Below are 15,037 nucleotides of genomic sequence, written 5' to 3' on the forward strand. Positions count from 1 at the left end.
CGAAAAATATATATTTTTATTTTATGCTGTATTTGTCTCTTCATTAATGCATTTCACATTTTAGATAACACTAAGCAGATGTTTTTTAAAAAATGGTATATGTTACTCTATATTACTTGGAAGTCAAATAAATAGGCTACAATCTACCTCCCAAAAACAAACTTTCAGGCTATACTTGGAAGCATCTCATTTCAGATACTAGGTTTCTAACACTTTTCAAAAGGGGAGAAAAAAAATCAGAAATCTAAAAATTTCAGCCAGCTTTTGTAAGAATCTGTATTATGATTAATACCAGATTTCAATTTTTCCCCCGCAATAGAAAAGATACCAAATGAGGTAAAAGACAATGATGCTAATTAAATGAATGAACGAGGCTCCAGGGAGATGTCATTACTGACCAGATGTTTAATAAAATCAGACTTCATCTCCTTTGCTTGCTTTGCATTCAAGAGCCTCAAGGTTAGTTTCAAGTTTGATTTCGACATAGGAATTCTCCGACATCTTATTGCTTAACTCCTAAAATTTTTTTAACTAGCAATGCTGATCTCTTAGATTTTACATTTGGCAAAAGCCAATTGGAACAGCTGACAAAAAATAGATTTGATCTCTAGTGATACTGTACATGCAAATTTAAATTAAAATGCATTTGTTGCAGGTGAACTAACTGGTGTTACTGGCTAAAGTTAACTAGAACAGGAAGACAACTGTAATTGTACCATTTTAACAACAAAGAAAAAGGGATGATTTTCTCCTGTACAATTCCAGTCTTTCGTTGCAATAGCAGCTTCTCAGCTGACAAACCATTACAGTGATTTAAAACCAGTAACCTGCCCAGTTAAACTAACAAGTCTCTTGTCAAAGAACCTGAATCACAAAACGATGCATGGCATCATATGGGAACAGACTTCACTGCAACACACCCATGCCGACCAGAGCACTCTTCAGTACTAACTATCACACTGATTTGCCCTCACCTACCACCATATGAGCCTCCACATCCAACACATCATTCTCTGCAACGTCTGCCATCCCCATAGGGATCCCACCACCAAACACATGTTCATTCCCCCCCACCACCACATCTTTATTCCTCCCCCCACCAGCACTCTATGTAGGGACTCAGCAGGTCGGGCAGCATCCGTGGAAACTATCAGTCAATGTTTTGGGCCGGAACCCTTCGTCAGGACTGTAGAGGGAAGGGGCAGAGGCCCTATAGAGAAGGTGGGGGGAGGGTGGGAAGGCGAAGGCTGGTAGGTTCCAGGTGAAAAACCAGTAAGGGGAAAGATAAAGGGGTGGGGAGGGGAGGCAGGGAGGTGATAGGCAGGAAAGGTGAAGAAGGAATAGGGGAAAATACAATGGGTAGTAGAAGGAGGTGGAACCATGAGGGAGGTGATAGGCAGGTAGGACTGGTAGGTTCCAGGTGAAACCTGGAACCTACAAGCCTTCTCCTTTCCACCCTCCCCCCACCTTCTTTATAGGGCCTCTGCCCCTTCCCTCTTCAGTCCTGACGAAGGGTTCCGGCCCGAAACGTTGACTGATCGTTTCCACTGATGCTGCCCGACCTGCTGAGTTCCTCCAGCGTGTTGTGAGTGTTGCTTTGACCCCAGCATCTGCAGAGTATTTTGTGTTTACTCTATGTAGGGATTGTTCCCTCTCTGATTCCCTTGTCCCTTCGCCCCTCCCAGTACTTATCCCTGCAAGTGTCCAAAGTGCTACGCCTGCCCGTTCACCTCCTCCCTCACCTCACCTCCATTCAGGGCCCCAAACAGTCCTTCCCCTGAGGCAACATCTCACCTGTGAATCTGCTGGGGTCCACCTATTGCGTCTGGTGCTCCTGATGCGGCCGACTCTACACTGGTAAGACCCGTTGTAAAGTGGGGGACTGCTTCATCCGCCAGTTTTTTCCCGGTGGCCGAACATTGTAATCCGATTCCTATTCCCAACCAGGCATGCCAGTCCATGGTCTCCTGTTGCACCATGTTGAGGCCAACCTCAGGGCAGAGGAGCAACTCCTTATAGTCCACCTGGGTAGCCTCCACCTGATGACATGAACATTGATTTCTTCTTCCAGAGAAAAACAATTCCCTCCCCCTCCTGCCTCTTTACCTCTTTTCACTTACCTTTGACCTCCCCCCATCAGATTCCTTCCTTTCCCCTCTTTACCCTTCCTACTCACCTGCCTTCATCTATCCTCCACCCTCCCTCCCAATCTTTCCATCTTGCTGTCTTCCTCATTTCCAGGCCTGAAGAAGGGCCTCAGCCCGAAACTTCAACTGTTTATTCATTTCTATAGGTGCTGCCTAACTTGCTGAGTTCCTCCAGCATCTTGTGTGTGTTGCTTTCAGGTGGGCACTTCTAAAGTCCTTTCAATGACCTAGCTTCAACTACTCCCTCAGGCTGTGGTACTTACCACCCTCGGTGAAGAAGGTCCCCACGTCTTCTCAATTAACCCTCTCAACCATCTCTCTTTCCTTTGCAGATGGACCTTTGTTCAACATCCCACCCACAGCCTCACTTCACAGGTGAACTGTGATCTAGAAACTGCATGCCAGTAAACTTTTTGATTACTATATGGAAAGCAACCACAGTAGAAACTAACATCCAGTACATTTTCTGGAAAGAAATCATGAGACAGCAATCAGGAGCAAGAATCCTTACCCAATTTCCCTCCTTTCTACTCCGAGGTTACCAAAATCAGTTATATCATCCTCACTGCTCTGTACTACTGTTTTACTGAAATGGAATTGGAGCCCCTCAGGGGAAGTGGCTTTGTTCAACATAGAGCTCGCTGTGCGTTACCAACTGAGGCATTTGCGAAAACTGATGAAGAAAATGGTTAATGAATATACACCTCACTCACAAAACCATAGGCTACCAGGGTTCACCACAGCTACCTTAAGGGCCATTAAGAACAAGCAATATGATGATTGTACGTTCTAGTATCAATTGTTTGGCGACAATAAAGTATAAAGTAAATGTATAAAGTATAAATATTCATGCTGCCAGTGATGCTCACATTCTGCAAAATGGCAATTAATGCAGACTTCAAAGTAAGTTTATTATCAAAGTACATGTTACCATATACTACCTTGAAATCTGTTTTGCAGGCATTTACAGGAAATAATAGTAGAATTTATGAAAGACGAACGTAAACAGAAAAGACTGACAAACAAACCAATGTGAAAAAGACAAATTGTGCAAATAATTAAAAAATAAGATAACAAGATATTTTAAAAAAGGAAGCTACCAATCAGGATAATGTACTTGAAAAAAGGCAGCATTATCTGGAATCAAGCTGATCCCAGTAACCTCCTTGCTGTTCTACTGTAGATGTTAGAGCCACTTGTGCCCACGTCATATACATCACCCAAAAAACGAACATCAAAATACAAATGCACCTCAGAGCTCCCATGTTGAATTGCCAGAGTAGAAGTATACTCGACCAAATGTGACCCTCTAGTATTCTTTCCAGCTACAGAATTACATTCCCTACAAGATGCTTCTCAAAGCACAATAGTTCATAAAATAGGGATTTGTACTTTAAATGAGAGGGATTTGTACTTTAAACTACAGCAGAGCACTACTATATTGATAAAGTATAGCGTTTTCTCATCTCTGCCTGAACTGGAGCAGAGGCTGTGGGCTGCTCTGGGCTTCATGTCTGAGGACTTTCCTTCTAAATGCTATTTGCTTACTTTCATTGTTTGCACGATTTGTTTTTTTTCCCCCTCTCTGCACACTGGGTGTTTGACAGTCTTTTTTATAGGTTCTTTTGGGTTTCTTTGTTTAGTAGCAGCCTGTAAGGAGACGAATTTCAAGGTTGTATATTGTATACATACTTTGAACTTTAGATACACATACATGTTGGATACACAAGATTCCTTCTAGCACAAGGAAACCAAAAATCCATGGGATATTACTAAATCCAGGTCAAAACAGTATCAGAAAATGCTGAAAAATGTGAAGTCAGCAGCACCTATAAAGAGAAAAACAGATTTGATGTTTGAGGTATGATTTATACAAGGATGTCAACATGAAAATGTTGACCATTTCTCTGTCCTTGAGCTACCTGCAGCATTTTCTGTTTACTCCAGATTTCCAGCATTAATAGCCATTTAATTTTTTTTAATATATAATTTTTATTGAGTTTTCAAAATGAATACATGAGAAAATAATATCTACCCCCCCCTCCCCTTGACCCTCCACCCCCGATATATACTCCTACCTAAAGAGAAAAGGGAAAAAAAAGAACCGCCTGAATATTGGAAGGTTTGCACATGCTCCATGGGATTAAAAATAAATTTAATATATATTTGTTACTTTCCCCAAGGAACCAAGATCTTCATCATCAGAGCTGTAAATAAGGGCTCCAAATATTCAAAAATGTTTCATATTTATCTCTTAAAATCTAAAACATTACTCAGCTTCTCAACTCTCATAGTTCCCTGGGGAATCTCTTTGAACTTCACCATGTTGCTCCCAATCATCCAGGCAAAAAGAAAAAAAAAGATAAGATACAAAAAAAAACAAAATACCTCCCCACTATTGTTGTGAATGAAAAGATACACAACATTGCCCCTCTCCATTGTGCGGGTCGTGGCTATTGCCACGCTTGCACACATGAATAACGTAGCAATTGATCAGTGTTTCTTCCAGCTCCCCCGTAACAAAAAATTGTATATATATTAAAAAAATTAATGTCATTATTCCCAGCTAATATTCCTCAAATTTTAACCTTTCTTCCCCTCCCTCATATAATATACTTAATATTCATCCGTCTAAAAATCTAACAGGCCTAATCCTTGATCCAGTCTTCATCTTCGATCCATCTCGCTCCCCTGGGTTTGTTCTTGTATCTGGTGAATATTCAAAGAATCTTGCACAAACTCCTCTGCTTTCTGGTAATCGTCAAAAAATCTTTTTTCTCCACCAGGCAAAAAAATCTTCAAGGTTGCAGGATAACGCAATATAAATTGATAACCGTGATCCCATAGGGCTTTTTTCCACTGGATTAAATTTCTTCCTTCTCTTCAAAAGTTCATAACTTATGTCAGGGTAGAAAAAAATTTTCTTCCCCTCTATCATCAGTGGCCCTTTTCTCTTCTTGGCAGCTTGGGCAGCCGTCTGTAGAATCTTTTCTCTGTCTTGAAATCTTAAGAATTTTATTAAAATTGATTGTGGATATTGGTCATCTTGTGGTTTTGGTCTTAGAGCTCTATGTACCCGCTCAATTTCAATTGATCGGTCTTCCTCTTTCATTTTCAAGGTTTTCGGGATCCATCTTTGAAAAAATTCTATTGGATTATCTCCCTCTATACCTTCTTTAAGACCAACAATTTTAATATTATTACGTCTACTAAAATTTTCCAACACGTCCACTTTCTCCGAGAGTCAATTTCTTTCCGTGTTCCAGACAAGCACATTATTTTCTGTTTTTTCCACTCTATCGTTAATATGCTCCATTGTTCTTTCCATCTTCTGAAGTTTCTTATCCATTTTATCCTGTCTTTTCATAGCTTTATCATAGCACATCTTCACGTCTCTAAACTCTGTTCTTAAGGTTTTTTTAGTTCAGCCGTTAATTGCAATAAAGCCTCTCTTATGCCTCCGTCGTCTCCTTTACTTCCAGTCTCTTCTAGTTTTTCCTCCTCTTCTTCATCTGTATTCTCTGCGGTATCCAATTCTAACTCTGAGTCACTTTCAGTTGCAGTGGCCGTCGGTTCCTGTAGTTTAAGTTGTGTCGATTTGCGCATGCGCAATTCCCGCATCTTCTTCCGAGAGACCACTACCGCCGCCATTGCTCCCTGTTCTTCTACGCCAGAGATAAAATGCGTCTCCTCCGAAGGAGATCCAACCTGAATCTGAGGCTCCATCGCTGCAATAGGCCCTTTTTCCTTCCCATCTCGCGGCGACTTCACAACAAGACTTCTTCTGTTGCGGTTTACGAGGCATATCGAAGAGTAATCTTACGAAGTTTATAAGTAGTTTTCGGAAAGTATTTATTAACTTTACTCTGTTTAAACATTTTTTACGGGAGAGCTGGATTTATACGTCTCAATCCCACGTCATCATGTGACTCCCCCCCCCAGCTATTTAATTTTTGAATCAAATAAATCCTTTAAATTTTCTAAGCCGAAGCTCATAATCATTACGGAGTGCAGTATACTGGCAACAATAAATAAGCTGGAAAGAGTGCAGAGATTTCTGAGAACGTTGCTGGGCTGAGTTATGGAGAGAGCTCGAGCAGGTTGGATAATGAGGCATGATCTTATAAGGTGTATAAAATCATAGAACACAGAACAGTAGAGTACAGATCCTTCAGCCCGTGATGTTGTGCTGACCTTTTAACCTACTCCAAGATCAAGCTAGCCCTACCCTCCCACATAGCCCTCTATTTTCCTTTCATCCACATGTCTGTGTAAGAGCCATTTAACTGTCCCTAACGTACCTGTCTCCACAACCAGCCTGGCAGTGCGTTCCAAGCACTCACCACTCTCCATGTAAAAGAATCTACCTCTATACTTCCTTCCAATCACCTTAAAACTATGACCTTTCATATTAGCATTGTCACCTTGCAAAAAAAGGTGATGGCTGTCTACTTCATCCATGCCTCTTATTATCTTATACAGCCCTTTTGTCACCTCATCCTTCTTTGCTCCAAAGAGAGAAGTCCTAGCTTGCTGAAAATTCCCTAATAAGAAATGCTCTCTAATCCAGACAACATCCTGGTACAACTCCTCTAAAGCTTCCACATTGCTCGTATAATGTGACCAGAACTGAACACATTATTCCAAGTGCCACCTAATCAGAGTTTTGTAGAGCTGCAAAATTACCTTGCACTCTTGAACTTAATCCTCGACTAATGAAGGCTAACACATCACGCACTTCATAATCACCCTATCAGCATGTGCAGCAACATTGATTGATCTATGGAAATGTACCACAAGATCCCTCTGTTTCTCCATACTGCTAAGAACCCTGACATTTCACTTTCCAAACTTTCTGGATTGAACTGAATCTCCCACATCTCAGCCCAGCCCTGCATCCTATCAATGTCCTGTTGTAACCTATGACAAACTTATATACGATTCACAACTTCTGTGTCATCTGCAAGCTAACACATTCTTCCACCTCCTCATCCAAGTTATTTATATATATTTTTTAAAAAAATCACAAGGAGCAGGAGCCGAGAACAGATTCCTGAGGAACGTCACCAGTCACGGACTTCCAGGACTTCACTCGCTAATACGTTCTGCCTTCTGTGAGCTAGTCAGTTCTGAATCCATGCATCCCAGTTTCCCTGGATTTCAAGCCTCTAGACTTCAGAGCTGTGTGGACCAACCATTACTCCAAGCACGATTTTTTTTTTAAAACTGCCTGAAAACTGAATGGCACTTTAATAAAATGCCACATAAAAGAAAATTCCAGCTGCATGGCAACAAAGGCTATGTGCGCAGGAGCATTGTAGTTACTGTGTGGCCGCGCGCTCACACAGCTTAGAGGGAACAGTGTTGCTGAATGAGCCTGCCATGGCAAACCTTGTTGAATGCCACACTAAAATCTATATACACTATATCCATTATTGTGCCCTGATCAATTTGTTCTGTTACTGCCTCAAAAAAAATATCAATTAGGCTCACGAGGTGCAAAGGGACTTGCGAGTCCCCGTGCAGGATTCCTTAAAGGTTAATTTGCAGGTTGAGTCTGTGGTGAGGAAGGCAAATGTGATGTTAGCATTCATTTCAAGGGGACTGGAATACAAAAGCAAGGATATAATGTTGAGGCTTTATAAGCAATGTTGAGGCCTCACTTGGAGTATTATGAATAGATTTGGGCCCCTGGCTAAGAAAAGATGTGCTGACATTGGACAGGGTTCAAAGGAGATTCACAAAAAGGATTCTGGGATTGAAAAGCTTGTCACACGAACAGCATTCGGTGGCTTTGGGTCTCCACTCACTGGAATTCAGAATAATGAGGGGATGACCTCATTGAAACCTATCGAATGTTGAAAGGCCTCAATAGTGGATGTGGAGAGGATGTTTCCTATGGTGGGGAGTCTAAGACCAGTCAAGAGGGGTATCCTTTTATAAGGAGGAATTTCTGTAGCCAGAGAGTGATGAATCTGTGGAAATCATTACCACAGGCCAAATCACTGGGTGTATTTTATGCAGAGGTTGACAGATTCTTGATTAGTCAGGGCATGAAAGGATATGGGAAGAGGACAGGAGATTGGGGCTGAGCAGGAAAATCGAGCAGCTATGATGAAATGACAGAGAAAACTCGATGGGCCGGATGGCCTAATTTTGCTCCTATATCTTACAGTCTTAAGAGGTAAGACTCGCCTCTCACAAAGCCATGCTGACTATACCTAATCAGACTATGCTTCTCCCAATACTCGTAAATCCTGCCAATAAGAATCTTCCCCAATATTGTGCCTATCACTGATATAAGCCTCAATGCTCTACAATTCCCAGGATTATCTCTATTACCTTTCTTGAATAATTGAATAACATTTGCCACCCTCCAGTCTTCTGGTATTACCTCTGTGGCTGGTGAGGATACAAGATCATCACCAAAAGGTGCCGTCGTCATCTCTTCCTTCACTTCCATTGTAGCTTGGGGTATTTCCCATCTGGTCCTGGTGTCTTATCTATCCGAATGTTTTCCAGAAGTTCCAGAGTATCCCCTTTCCTAACTTTGATATGCTGCAAATCAATTGCCTGTTCTACAACCTCTGGCTGCTCACTCTCCTCCTTAAGAATGCCGTGGACATGATCTGAGATGTTGCTGACCCCTGATGTGATCATGACAAGCACGGGTACAATGAATCAATTCTTCCAGATTTGAGGAATTAAAACTAAAGAGCATAGGTTTAAGGCTTAAGGTATTTGAGCTATGCCTAGCCACATGTGTATAGAGAGAGATCATCAGAGAATAGGAGATATTATCAACAATCTATACAGAGTGTGGTCTTCTGGTTAAGAAGTCAAGGATTCAATTGCAGAGGGAGATACTGAGGGCTGAAATCTAATAAATGGTATTCTCACTCAGAATATCAAATTGATTGCAAGTCCGGCCCATTCGGATATCAACTGGTGATAGCTGAAATGTGCAGGAGCCATAAAACTAACACTAAATGTTGTAAAATTAGTCAGCTCCATCACGGGTATCAGCCCCCGTAGTATCCAAGACATCTTCAAAGAGCAGTATCTCAGGAAGGCAACGTTCATTATTAAGGACCCCCATCACCCAGTGCATACCCCCTTCTCATTGTTACTGTCAGGAAGGGATACAGAAGCCTGAAGCAATTCAACAGCTTCTTCCCCTCTGGCATCCAATTTCTCAATGGACATTGAACCCATGAACACTACCTCACTACTTTTTGTATTTCTGTTTTTGCACTACTTGTTTTAACTTAGCTATTTAATATACATAATTATTGTAATTTAGTTTTTTTTCTATAGTTATCTATTGCATTGTACTGCTGCCACAAAGTTAACAAATTTCAAGGCATATGCTGGTGATATTAAACCTGATTCTGGTTGTGAGTTTAAAAAATTAAATATCGAAAGACCTGGCGGAACGAGGCTGCACCGCACATAATCACACTCTGTATAAAATGAGACTGCATTAATCGCATATCAGAAAAGTAAAAACAAGGCACTTTGTATGTTTAAAAGTCACATTGGAACATGAACATTTGAATATTTCTCAATTGAGGGTAAAGTCATTGAAGGCTCCATCTTGCTCTATGGGATTTGTTTCACTCGAGTTTCCTTGATGTTAATGTCAAATGCCGGTTCTGCACACAGTAATTCACAGCAAATTACAAAATTAATAGGAAGCTTGAGTGTGATTTACATGGAATATCTGACGAAGAGACAGACCAAAGTGCAACAAGATAGTAATAACTGACCTCTACTCTGCCTCTCACCAAGAAAACTACTCCACGGTGCTTGTTCCTCCTTTAAATACAGTTTCTAAGCAGCTTTCCAGATTTTCTCCATGCACAATGCAATAAATATATCCAATTACTTGCTGGTGTATTCCTCACTGAGCACTGTGTGCACAAAGCATTCCAACTGGAATACACAGCAAATTTATTTTCTAGCTCCAGGTCCACTATTAATGAAACTGAACAATTAATCACAGACTTTTAATAGGATTCCAGATGGCTCCTCGCTGATGTCCTACATAACTGATACTTGCCTTTTAAACTCAGTGGCCATTTTATACATCTGCTCATTAACACAAATATCTGCTCAGCCAATCGTGACAGCAACTTAGTGCATAAAAGCATGCAGACACTGTCAAGAGGTTCAGTTGTTGTTCAGACCAAAAACCAGAATGGGGAAGAAATGTGATCTAAGTGACTTTGACTATGGAATGATTGTTGGTGCCAGGCAGGGTGGTTTGAGTATCTCAGAAGTTGCTGATCTCCAGGGATTTTCACTTGCAACAGTTGATAAGAGTTTGCAAAGAACGGTGTGTAAAACAAAAAAAAAATCCAGTGAGCGGTATGGTCAAAAATGCCTTGCTAATGACAGAGGTCAAAAGAGGAGAAAGGCTAGACTGGTTCAAGATGACAAGAAGGTGACAGTAACTCAAATAACCATGCCTTACAACAGCATCTCCAAACGCAGAACATATCAAACACTGAAAGTGGATGGGTACCTGATAAAGTGACCACTGAGTGTATAAACTGAACTACCAATGCAAAATGTATTCATTTTTCCAATTTCTTCCTGGATCCCTTTGCTGTTCTGTGAAAAATGCTCAAACTATTAAAATATTTAAAAACTGTACAACCATCAGCTTTAACAATTATTGCCCTGATCATCTTAGAACACGGTCTTGCTCTCCCACACTTTGATTGTTCTGCGGACGATTAAGGGTCCATTAAAAAATGGTTCAAAATCACAAAGTAAGCATCAAAACATCACTGAACAATTCAGTGACAATTTACTACAGATTTTTGTAAAATTATGTCAATAATTTATCAGTGTTTTACACATTATAACCACAATAGGATAGAAATTGCTTTGGCATTTGTTTTTAAAACTACCCATTTGAGTTGATCTTATTAGTTTGTATAGTACCTTGCTTTTTTTCTAGACAACAAAACATGATTACAGGCATTTATACTATCCTCTTCAAAAGAAGAAACACTACATGATCATTTCTTAAACGTTCAGATATATCTATAGATAATACTTACAGATGCAATGCTTATATACTATTCAGTTACCCTGGCAATGGCTTTCAAACTTCATATAATTATTTCCCTACCACACAAGGGTGAGTCAGCCCATTATGTCAATGGGAAACTCAGAGCAATCTCCATGAAGATTACTTATTATTAATGGAAAAAGTTGATGTTAGCTTCAGCACTGATTTCTAAATCTTCCAATCCTTACATGGCTTTGATTCACCCAAATAAATTGCCCCATCTCCAAACTCTAAATAACCCGTGCTCTCTCAATTTTGCTCTTCCCTAGAACTTTCACAAGTCATGGAAAACTCTTCCTAAATCACAACTGTTCTACTTCCTCAGAGACTCTCTGAACTCGTATGGTTCCCTCACCATTGTGGAACTTGGATTTGAAATTTTTGATACTTGAAGGAACAAATCAAATAGTCGCTGAATTTACCACAATACACATAATTTTTCTTAATTAAATTAACAGCTGAAAGTACTTGAGGACGTGTATTATCATGGATTAAAAGTAGTTGTTACATGGAAAGAGATGTAGGCATTGAGTCCTATTCAGGCTGGAGGGATATAACTAGTGGATTACTCCAGGGATCACCTCTTGAAACACATTAGGCACATTGTGATGAGGAAGTAGCAATTCTGCAATAGCACATCGAGAAAGTGAGTGATGGGGTGAAAATCCAGCAAATGGATTTTAATGTAAGGAAATGTCTGGTCATGAACTTTGGTAAGAGGAATCAAAAGGTGGCTTATCTCAATGGAGAAAAGACTTGAAATAGGTTCAGAGGGATCGAGATGTTTGACTGGTTCCAACAAGTAGTTAAGGAGCCAAATGGCATTATGGCTTTATTGTAAAGGAGTTGAAATTAAGAATAGGGAGATTTTGTTACAATTGGACTAATGAAGCCAGACCTGGAATACCGGGCAGATTATTTGTCCCCTTACCCAAAAAACAGGATACGGTCACATTCAAGGCAGCGTAAAAGAGGATTTACCAGGATAATTGCTGAAATAAATGATTAGTCCTATCAACAGAGGATAAACAATTTTTGTTTGTATTCCTTGGAATGTAGCGATTTAGACCACAAGACATAGGAGCAGAATTAGGTCCCTCAGCCATGGAGTCTGCAGCGCCATTTCATCATGACTGATTTATTATCCCTCTCAACCCCATTCTCCTGCCTCCACTAAGTAACCAGTCATACCCCTGCTAATATATCCTGCTTTGAATATACCCAATGACTTGGCCTTCATAGCCGTCTGTGGCAATGAATTCCACAGATTTGCTACCCTCTGGCTAAAGAAATTTCGTTTCCCTGATCTAGGTGAACATCCTTCTTTTCTGAAGCTGTACCCTCCAGTGCTAGACTCCCTCAATATAGGAAACATGTTCTTCAAATCCACTGTATCTAGTGAATATCCTTTCAATAGATTTCACTGAGACTACCTCCACTCCCCATTCTTCTAAAGACAGCGAGTACAGGCCCAGAGCCAAACACTCAATTCGAACCCTGTCATTCCTGGAATTATTCTCATGATCATCCTCTGGATCCTCACTAATGCTAGCACACCTTATAAAGCCTCAACATTACATCCTTGCTTTTATATTCTTGTCCTTTACAAATAAATCAATTGTTTGGTGACAATAAAGTACAAAGTATAAATGCTAACATTATATTTGTCTTTCTTACCACTGACTTAACCTGCAAGTTAACCTTTAGGGAATTCTGCATGAAGACTCCCAAGTACCTTTACACCTCTGATTTTTGAATTTTCTCCCTAGTTAGAAAATAGTCTACACCTTTAATCCTTCTACCAAAGTGCATGACCATACACTTCGCTACACTAAATTCCATCTGCCATTACTTTACCCATTCTCCCAATCCGTCCAAATTCTTCTTTGAGACTCCTTGCTTCCTCAACACTATCTGCCCCTCTACCTATTTTCATATTGTCCACAGAATTGGACACAAAGCCATCAATTCCCTCATCTAATACACTGACATACAACATGAAAAGAAGTGATCCCAACACCGACCACTGCAGAACCCTGCTAGTCACCAGCAGTCAACCGGAATTTATTCTGATTCTTTGCCTCCTGCCAGCCGGCCAATTTTCTATTCATTCTAGCATTTTTCCTGTAATACCACAGGCTCTTAACTTGTTAAGCAGCTTCATGTGCAGCACCTTGTCAAAGACCTTCTGAAGAAAATCCAAGTAAACAACATCTACTGCCTCTCCCTCGTCTATCCCACCTGTTATTTCCTCAAAAAGTTCCAGCAGAATGTCAGGAAAGATTTTCCCTTAAGGAAACCATGCCAAGTTTGGCCTACTTTATTTTGTGCGTCCATGTACCCTGAAGTCTCATCCTTAAATAATGGGCTCCAGCATCTTCCCAACCACTGAGGTCAGGCTTAACTGTCCTATAATTTATTTTCTTCTGCCTCCTTTCCTCCTTTGTGTAGAGTGATATTTACAATTTTTCAGTCCTCCAGAACCATTCCAGAATCTAGTGATTCTTGAAAGAACTCAGCCCAAAACGTCGACTATTTACTCTTTTCCAGAGATGCTGCCTGGACTGCTGGGTTCTTTCAGCATTTTGTGTGTGTGTGTTGCTTTTGATTTCCAGCATCTGCAGATTTTCTTGTATTTATATATACCTCCACAGTCTCTTCAGCCACCTCTATCAGAACCCTGGGGTGCAGTCAATCCGGTCCAAGTGACTTACCCACCTTCAGACCTTTCATCTTCCCAAGCACCTTCTCCCGAGTAATAACACTCACTCCTCCCCTCTGATACTCTCGAAATTCTGGCATACTGCTAAATGTTTTCCACAGTGAAAATTGATGCAAAATAGTTAAGTTCGTAATCCATTTTTTTTGGTCCCCCAGTACTATCTCTCCAGAAACAACAGGAATTCTGCAGATGCTGGAAATTCAAGCAACACACATAAAAGTTGCTGGTGAACGCAGCAGGCCAGGCAGCATCTCTAGGAAGAGGTACAGTCGACGTTTCAGGCCGAGACCCTTCGTCAGGACTTATCTAACTTAATGCCTTTCAACAACTCCAGCACATCCTCTTAATATCTATACACTCAAGTAACAGATCTGAGGAACTCAAAATAGGAAATAAAAAGAGAGCCGTAGTTATGAACTTCAATTATTAACTCAACTGAAGTTTCTTGATAACTTCATATTCCTTGACAGTAGGTGGAACACCTGCTCTTTCAGACCTTGCCTTCCCACTGTCCCAGAGGCCATGTAATTATAACGCAATCTAATTGAGTTGAGAGTTAAAGGGCAAAAGTTTAGGGGTAACATGAGAGGGAACTTCTTTACTCAGAGAGTGGTAGCTGTGTGGAACGAGCTTCCAGCAGAATTGGTTGAGGCAAGTTCAATGTTGTTGTTTAAAGTTAAGTTGGATAGCTATATGGACAGGAAAGATACGGAGGGTTATGGGCTGAGTGCAGGTCGGTGGGACACAGTCAGCCTTTCAACAACATTTGGAAAGAACAGAAAGATACATTTGAAAAACTATCTGAAAAACTCCCTCTGTACTAAAAAACTCTCTGTCTTAAGTTTTTTTTTGGAAGATATGTTGGCTGCTACAATCTGTTGTTTTTTTTGGTTATGAACAGATGTAGGAGAATGATGAAAGCTTTACAGCCACTGCTGTATACTTCAAGTAGATCAAGGTGTCTCTCACCTGACATTAAATTTTAGCCATGATAGCCCAATTGTTTTTTTAAACAAGTGCTTTGACATCTTTGCATTCGCCTGAGAGAACAAAGGCACGATTTAACACCTCATCTGAAAGATGAGA

At 40.6% G+C, this 15,037-nt stretch overlaps 1 protein-coding gene across 1 annotated transcript in view; it reads right to left on the minus strand.

Moving 5' to 3' along the window:
• The window catches only part of LOC134352346 (chromatin remodeling regulator CECR2), a 133,089-nt gene that overhangs the window by 94,246 nt on the left and 23,806 nt on the right, over positions 1-15,037 (minus strand). The window lies entirely within an intron of this gene.

This window comes from Mobula hypostoma, chromosome 9, assembly GCF_963921235.1.
Source record: "Mobula hypostoma chromosome 9, sMobHyp1.1, whole genome shotgun sequence".
NCBI classification, from domain to species: domain Eukaryota; kingdom Metazoa; phylum Chordata; class Chondrichthyes; order Myliobatiformes; family Myliobatidae; genus Mobula; species Mobula hypostoma.